The sequence below is a fragment of the Cherax quadricarinatus genome, chromosome 88 (genome assembly GCF_038502225.1).
Source record: "Cherax quadricarinatus isolate ZL_2023a chromosome 88, ASM3850222v1, whole genome shotgun sequence".
Taxonomy (NCBI): Eukaryota; Metazoa; Arthropoda; class Malacostraca; order Decapoda; family Parastacidae; genus Cherax; species Cherax quadricarinatus.
In genome coordinates, this window is record NC_091379.1 from 15,573,839 (window position 1) to 15,583,209 (window position 9,371).

General features: G+C 43.3%; 1 long non-coding RNA gene across 1 annotated transcript in view; it reads left to right on the forward strand.

Moving 5' to 3' along the window:
- The first annotated feature begins 3,279 nt into the window (after positions 1 to 3,279).
- The window catches only part of LOC138855279 (uncharacterized), a 50,952-nt gene continuing 44,860 nt past the window's right edge, over positions 3,280 to 9,371 (forward strand). The window contains exon 1 of the long non-coding RNA XR_011394484.1: positions 3,280 to 3,490. This is a non-coding gene — a long non-coding RNA (uncharacterized lncRNA). The remainder of the gene's footprint in view (positions 3,491 to 9,371) is intronic.

The window sequence follows — 9,371 nt, forward strand, 5'->3', positions numbered from 1 at the left end:
ACCGAGGTACATAATGGGTCTAGGGACTGGGCCCCAAAGTTTTGATAGCTGATCAAGTTACAAGGTAATAAACTATTTACGTGTTTATATATGGTCACAAATGTAATGAGTTAATAATGAAAACATGGCTAAGATTCTTTGTTCAAGAGTTTGGATGGGTTTGCCTGTAGACAGCCTGTACTGTCAGAACACAGCCTAGCCGTCTGCTCTGACTAGTTCATATTTCGCGGCATTCAGGTGCTGCCCTCTGTAGGCTTACCTAGGTCAGTGGGAGGCACAGCCCACCCTCTCTCACTCCTAGGCCGACCGACTTGACAGACACAAGTGCTCCCCCTCCACGGACTGGCTTGCGGTCACTCCCTCACACTGCCCGTTGTGTACTCACTCCTACCCAATTAAAGCCAAACTAGTCCACGGCCGTATCATTGCTACCTACGCTACCTCCATCGGCACTAACCGTTGTTCAGCAGTAAGAACAGTAATAACATGCCTGATCATGTTAAGGCCACTTATATTTTGAGTTTACACAGATCAATTTTACAGACTAAGAACTGTTATCTTACCTTGTGCATGTACTTGTAGAAATAAAGATATTATTATTATTATTATTATTATTATTATTATTATTATTATAGCTCATTTCAAAGCCCCGGCCCTATCTGAGGTATATGGAAGCATTTCTTTCACTGACTTAATCTCTGATGCCTGGTTAATATTCCGCATGGTTAGTAGTACCTGGACATCCTAAGTTGATCCCCACCTGTTACTGATGTACATCGGAGACAAGTGGGAACTTTAGGAACAGTGGGTCGCATCACTGTCCCTCCTTCGATGTCCACCTCAGCTCCCCATAACTTGCACTGTCTGGACCTTAACTAACGAGTGCTGCAGAATGTAAGCGTGGGTCATCGAGGCCGATAGAAAGAGTATCAGTAAAAACTGGGGACCATGAAATGAGGGAATATAACGTGTATCTGGAAGGTTCAGATGTATTATGAAAGAGTCATAATAAGGCTGATAAGGAAGGGCTAATGTAGTTCCAATTTTTAAGAAAGGAGACAGACACGAGGCATCAAACTACTGACCAGTGTCAGTGGCGTGTATAGTGTGCAAAGTCATGGAGAAGATTATCAGAAGGAGAGTGACTGGACGTGTTGACCTCTGCGTGTACTACAATAACTTTCGTGTGCCTCCCAGTGTGAGTTAAAACTCACAACAGGTGATGTAGCTAATTATTGGCCAATATTAATTGAGTGCCTATAGGGGGGAGTTAGGATATATCACTAGGATCATAACTTGTTAAATATGCGTGGAGAGGGTTTCGGGGGTCAATGCTCCCCTGGCCCGGTCTGAGACCAGGCCTCATGGTGGATCAGGGTCTGATCAACCAGGCTGTTACTGTTGGCCGCACGCAAACTGATGTATGAACCACTGCCCGGCTGGTCAGGTACTGACTACTGACTTGAGGTGCCTGTCCAGCACCTTGAAGACAGCCAGGGGTCTATTATGCTAATCTCCCTTATGTATGTATCCTGGGAGGCAGTTGAACAGTCTTGGGCCCCTGGCACTTATTGTGTTGTCCCTCAGTGTACTCGTGGCGCCCCTGCTTTTCATGGGAGGAATGTTGCATCTCTTGCCGAGTCTTTTGCTTTCATAGGGAGTGATTTTCGTGTGCAAGTTTGGTACTAATCCCTCTAGGATTAGTACCAAACTTGCACACGATTTTCAAAGTGTATATTATCATGTATCTTTCTCGCCTACGTTCCAGGGAATACAAATCAAGGGACTTCAACCGTTCCCAGTAATTTAAGTGCTTTATCGTACTTATGCATGCCGTGAAGGTTCTCTGTACACTCTCCAGGTCAGCAATATCGCCTGCCTTGAAGGATGCAGTTAGTGTTCGGCAGTATTCCAGCCTAGAGAGAACGAGCGATTTGAATCATCATGGGCTTGGCGTCCTAGTAAGATATATTGATAATGTAATCGAACCACTAATTAATGTATAATTGTTAATGAACAAGAAATTACTTGAGTTAAATCACATAGTTTTTAAAATTATTATACAATCCACGACCTAAATTGCTATTGTTACTGGCTTAAATTATCATAATATTCAAGGGCCATATGTTCCTAATTTAAGCCCCTCAAGGGAGGTTCCTTGATGCTGGTGAGGGGCTCTTGATCTAGGGACTTGGAGTGAGTCTGAATGCCTTCCCCACAGGCGCTGCATAATCCCTACGGGTTTACCGCTCCCTCCATGATGATAATCCCAATCAAAGGCCTCGAAGAGCGAGCTGGGGAGCTGAGACGGTGGACACTGAAGGAGGGACAGTGTCCCACATGTCTCCGAGGTACAGCAATATCAGTAAGTATAATTTGTTTTAGATATGCCAGAGTTATGTCTAGTTATGTGGGAGAAAGGTCACTTCAAGACTCAACTTGTAAAAATTCACCCACATAATTTTTCACAATGGCGCGACACTATGGGGTCCAGTCCCTGGATCCAGTGTGTACCTTTGTAATCTTTTGACTACCGCCCACACCATGGGTATGAGGTGCATAATAACTAACTAACTAACTAACACACGCACTCAGATGTTTACTCATGAGTGCGTGAGTTACTACGTAGAGTTACTGGTAGTTTTAGTCGTCAGGAAACAGGACAAGTGTTTCCTGACGCGGGTCTTAACTCATATGATGAACCACAGCTGGAGCTTTTGGTCATCTGACCGAGGCCTTCCACTGGCTTACCCCTCCACCACTTTAAAACAAAATAATATTACTCTAGTGACTAACTCTGTTGACTCACTGATATATATTGTACTAGTAGATACATGTGAGGAACTGTGATGAAGAATATGACGACGTTTCAATCCGAAACGTCGTCATATTCTGTACTGCGCCTTTTTGTTCCTGATGGAGAATATCTTTCACTTTCAGTGAGACGGACAGTGAGTGATGGAAGTCAATACGGTAACAAAAACCGCAAAATCGTTACATAATGACGTTGAGAGTCTGGCAGCGGGGCTCCTCACATTCCCATTCCTGAGAAACGGGAATCCACATTCCAAGTTAGTAGTGGTGTCGACCGCGTTGACGTGGGGACGCGTCTCCGACCTCAGCAATCCCAGTTATAATTAGTTACCCCTCAAAATCTGCAAGTCATCAGTAAATGGTTATAATAACTAGCTTAAGACCTTAAGATAATTTGCCAAGAAAAAAAGGCAGAAGTTTTTGCAAAACCAGAAAAGAAAATGGATAAACGAACCAATCTAGTCCAAAACTTGTTGTATAGAAGTGATTTAGTGATGATGGATCCAGTTTTCTAGGTGTGTTATGTGTGAGACACAATAATATCAACACCTTGGCAGAAAGGACACATATTTTTTTGGGTTTTGTTTCGATATATGGCGGATTTGATGGCAGTGACGTCAGCGGCAGCAACCATAACAAACACAGTGGCTTCCTGATGTCCATGGAAGTAACTAAGGTAAACCAAATAAACCTCCAAGAACACATAAAAATAAACCACTAAGTAAAACTTCAGGTATCCCGTTTTATTGAAGAAACTATAATAAACCTTTAATAAAACTTCCTTTCTCACTCCATATTTTTATTTCTCATCTTTCTTTAAATAAGCTACCGAATTTTTTCCCCTTATTAGAAATGCAAACCTTACTATGATGCCGGTGAAGGGGCTCTTCTTCCAAGGAAGTGGAGCTTCCCCCCAACATTCCTTCGATCAAATTTCATTATCTCACATTACAGCCTCCACCCCAAAGGAGTAGTTGGACCCCATACACGTTTAGCGCTCCCACGTGAAACTAATTATAGATTGTGGGTCATTATTAACTGCATATATGTCATTATTAACTGAATATATGTCATTATTAAGTGAATATATGTCATTATTAACTACATGATCGCCATCAGTGACTGAACGAGTCATCACGTCTACTGTCCACTACATAAACTCTAATCCTAGATTTAGGAATGATAATATACAATTAGCGCCTATACTAAGAGACATACACCTCTGAGTGTATGTACAATACACCGAGAGGCATTCACCTCTCTGTGTATATACACCGAGAAGCATTCACCTCTCTGTGTATATACACTGAGAGGCATTCACTTCTCTGTGTATATACACTGAGAGGCATTCACCTCTGTGTATATACACTGAGAGGCATTCACCTCTCTGTATATACACCGAGAAGCATTCACCTCTCTGTGTATATACACTGAGAGGTATTCACTTCTCTGTGTATATACACTGAGAGGCATTCACTTCTCTGTGTATATACACTGAGAGGCATTCACTTCTCTGTGTATATACACTGAGAGGCATTCACTTCTCTGTGTATATACACTGAGAGGCATTCACTTCTCTGTGTATATACACTGAGAGGCATTCACTTCTCTGTGTATATACACTGAGAGACATTCACCTCTCAGTGTATATACACTGAAAGATATGCAATTTTGTGCTTATGTACACTGAGAAATCTACACTCATTGGCCACTTTATTAGGCACACCTGTACAACTGCTCCTTCATGCAGATATCTAATCAGCTAGTCACGTGGCAGCACCTCAGAACCTCAAAGCATTTAGACATGTTCAAAAACTTCAGTTTTTGTTCAGACTGAACATCAGAATGGGATGAGAAATGTGATTTAAGTGACTGAGCGTGGAATGATTGGTGTTACCAGACAGACGAGGTGGTTTAACTATCTCAGAAACTGCTGATCTTCTGGGATTTTCACGAACAAGAGTCTCTTAGAGTTTACAGGGAATGGTGTGAAAAACACAAAACATCCGGTGAGCGGTAATTCTGTGGTGAGAACGCCTTGTTAATGAGAGAGGTCAGAAAACAGCCAGACTGGTTCAAGCTGAGAGGAAGGTGAGAGTAACTTAAATAATCATTCATTAGAACAGTGGTATACAGAAGAGCATCTCTGAATGTACAACACGTCGAACCTTGAAGTGGATGGGTACAGCAACAGAAGACCACACTGGATTCCATTTCTGTCAGCTAAGAACAGGAAACTGAGGCTACAGTGGGCACAGGCTCACCAGAACTGGACATCTGAAGGTTGGAAAAACGTCGTCTGGTCTGATGAATCGCGATTGCTGCTGCGACATGCAGATGTTAGGGTCACAACTTGACGTAAACCTATGAGATGTGATGGACCAGGAGACTCGTAGCATGACTGTGCAGCCGACAATTACTGGGAGCGCTTGAAGTTCCTGAACCTGTACTCCCTGGAACGCAGGCGGGAGAGATACATGATTATATACACCTGGAAAATCCTAGAGGGACTAGTACCAAACTTGCACACGAAAATCACTCACAACGAAAGCAAAAGACTTGGCAGACGATGCAACATCCCCCCAATGAAAAGCAGGGGTGTCACTAGCACGTTAAGAGACAATACAATAAGTGTCAGGGGCCCAAGACTGTTCAACTGCCTCCCAGCATACATAAAAGGATTACCAATAGACCCCTGACTGTCTTCAAGCAGGCAATGGACAAGCACCTAACGTCGGTACCTGACCAGCTGGGCTGTGGCTCGTACGTTGGATTGCGTGCAGCCAGCAGTAACAGCCTGGAAATAAATGGTATAAAATACAAACACAGTGGAAATATAAACACATATGCAGTATAATGTGATCCTTTATCGACAACGTTTCGCCCACACAGTGAGCTTTTTCAAGTCACAAACAGATCTGTTTGTGACTTGAAAAAACCCACTGTGTGGGCGAAACGTTGTCAATAAAGGATCACATTATACTGCATATGTGTTTATATTTCCACAGTAACAGCCTGGTTGATCAGGCCCTGTTCCACCATGAGGCCTGGTCACAGATCGGGCCGCGGGGGCGTTGACCCCCGGAACTCTCTCCAGGTAAACTCCAGGAAGTAACTGCGTGATACTATCATGTCAACATAGACCAGGATCTCTAAGGAATATTTCCAGCACCTTGTTGAATCCCACCAAGAATTCAGGCGATTCTGTGAGCAAAGGGAAGCCGTACTCAGTACCAGAAGGGTGTGTCTAATAAAGTGGCCACTTAGTATATATCTCTGGGAGTATATATATATATATATATATATATATATACATACATATATATATATATATATATATATATATATATATATATATATATATATATATATATATATATATATATTTATATATATATATATGTATATATATATATATATATATATATATATATATATATATATATATATATATATATATATATATATATATATATATATATGTGTGTGTGTGTGTGTGTACTCACCTATTTGTACTCACCTATTTGTGGTTGCAGGGGTCGAGTCACAGCTCCTGGCCCCGCCTCTTCGCTGATTGCTACTAGGTCCTCTCTCTCCGTGTGTGTGTGTGTGTGTGTGTTTGCGTGTGTGTGTGTGTGTGTGTGTGTGTGTGTGTGTGTGTGTGTGTGTGTGTGTAGGTACTTACCTATTTGTCGTAGCAGGGGTCGAGCCTTAGCTCCCGATCCCACCTCTTCGTTGATCGCTACTTGTCCGCTCTCTCCCTGCTCCATGAGCTTTATCGTACCTCTACTTAAAGCTATGTATGGATCCTGCCTTCACCACATCACTCTCCAGATTGTTGCACATCCTGACAACTCTAAGGCTGAAAAAATACTTCCTAACATCCCTATGACTCATCTGAGTTGTGTTCCCTTGTTCCTGTGTAACATCTCTGAAACATTCTGGCCCTGTCCACCTTGTCAATTCCTCTCAGTATTTTATACGTCTTTATTATATCCCTTCAATCCCTCCTGTCCTCCAGTGTCGTCAGGTTGAGTTCTCTTAGCCTCCCCTCGTAGGACATACCTCCTTAGCTCCGGGACTAGTCTTGACGTGTTTGATCAGGTGTGGGTTCCATACTGGTGCTGCATACTCCAGTACACGGTGTACAGTGTCTTGAATGATTCCTTACTCAAGTGTCGAAACGATATTCTTAGGTTTGCCAGGCGCTCATATGATGCGGCAGTTATCTGGTTGATGTGCGCCTCAGGAGATATGTTCGGTATTATACTCACCCCAAGACCCTTTTCTTCGAATATGGTTTGTAGTCTTTGGCTCCCTACCCTGTACTCCGTCTGCGGTCTTCTTTGACCGCCACTTGGTGGCGTTAAACTCCAGGAGCCAGTTGCTGGACCAGGATTGCAACCTGTCCAAATCCCTTGATAGTCCTAACTGATCCTCATCCGTTTGAATTCTTCGCATTAGCTTCACATCCTCTGCGAACAGGGATACCTCTGAATCTATTCCTTCCGTTATGTCATTCACATATACCAGAAACAGCACTGGTCCTGTGGAACCTCTCTCTTCACAGGCACCCACTCTGACACCTCGTCAAGCATCATCAATCATCGATCGTTGTTTCCCTCCTGTCGGGTATTCTCTGATCATTTGCAGTGACTTTCCTGTTATTCCTGTCTGCTCCTCTAGCTTTTGCAATAATCTCTTGTGTGGAACTGTGTCGAAAGACTTCTTACAGTCTAGAAAATACGGTCTACCCACCCCTCTCTGTCACATTGTCGTAAAACTCCAGTGGATTTGTGACACAGGATTTTCCTTCCCTGACACCGTGTTGGTTATCGCGTATAAGATCATTCCTTTCTAGGTGCTCCACCACTCTTCTGATAAGCTTCTCCATGACTGTGCATACTAAACATGTCAGTGACTCTGGTCTGTAGTTTAATGCTGTCTCCTTTCTGAGAAATTAGGACTACATGTCTCCTTTCTTAAAAATTAGGAGTACATTTGATGTCTTCCACATCTCAGGAAGTTGCCCTATTTCGGTAGATGTGCTGAAGATTATTGTAGTGGTATACACAGTGCCTCTGCTCAGGACCCATGAAGAGATATTGTTCCTTCCCACTGCCTTTGAGGTATTTAATTCACTTTGCAACCTCTTCACTTCCTCCTCGGTTGTGTGTAGTGTGTCCAGCACTTGTTGGTGTACCCTACCATTCTGGTTTGCTGGAGTACTTGCTATCTCCACTGAAAATACTTCCTTAATTTTCGGGTTGAGATCTTCACATACTTTTTGGTCGTTTCTTGTGATCTTCCCTCCTTCCTTCCTCAGCCTGATTACCTGGTCCTTGACTGTTGTTTTTACTCCTGATATAGCTGTACAACTTTGGGTCAGATTTAGTTTACGATGCTATATCATTCTCGTATTGTCGCTGGGCCTCCCTCCTCATCTGTGCATATTTACTTCTGGTTCTTCTACTAATCTCCCTATTTTCCTGGGTCCTTTGGCTTCTGCACTTTTTCCATTCTCTAGTGCACTTAGTTTTGGCCTCTCTTCGCTTTCGAGTAAATGAAGGGCTCATTCTGGTCTTTCCATTGTTTCTGTTGCCCGTGGGTACGAACCTCTCCTCTGCCTACTTGCATTTTTGGTCATGTAGTCCGTCACTTCATTTACTTACTTTCCCACCAGTTTTCTTGCCCACTGAACCTCATGCAGGAAATTTCTCATGCCTGTGTAGTCTCCTATTTTGTAGTTTGGCTTCTACCATCCTGTTCTTCCTGCTTCCCTGTCCACTTGTGACATAAGAATGGAGGAACGCTGCAGAGGGCCTACTGGCCCATACAAGGCAGGTCCTTATCAAAACCACCCCTGCCTAAAGCTACCCAAGAATTTACTCCCGTACCCAAGACACCAATCAAACTCAGCCCCTCCCACTCATATATTTGTCCAATCACTTTTTAAAAGCTACCCAAGGTCCTAGCCTCCATCACCCCACTCGGGAGATTGTTCCACGTATCCACAACTCTGTTCGAAAACCAGTACTTACCTATGTCCTTTCTAAATCTAAATTTATCTGGTTCGACACCCTCAGTGTGTGTGTGTGTGTGTGTGTGTGTGTGTGTGTGTGTGTACTCACCTATTTGTACTCACCTATTTGTGGTTGCAGGGGTCGAGTCATAGCTCCTGGCCCCGCCTCTTCACTGATTGCTACTAGGTCCTCTCTCTCCCTGCTCCATGAGCTTTATCATACCTCGCCTTAAAACTATGTATGATTCCCGCCTCCACTACGTCACTTTCTAGGCTATTCCACTTCCTGACAACTCTTTGACTGAAGAAATACTTCCTAACATCCCTTTGATTCATCTGAGTCTTCAACTTCCAATTGTGTGTGTGTGTGTTAGTTAGTTACCATTTTGTCCTAGGCACATGTCGATTAGACACTAGGCCTGTTGTATAGAGAGTGAGTGTGTGTGTGTGGTGTGTGTGTGTGTGTGTGTGTGTGTGTGTGTGTGTGTGTGTGTGTGTGGTGTGTGTGTGTGGTGTGTGTGTGTGTGGTGTGTGT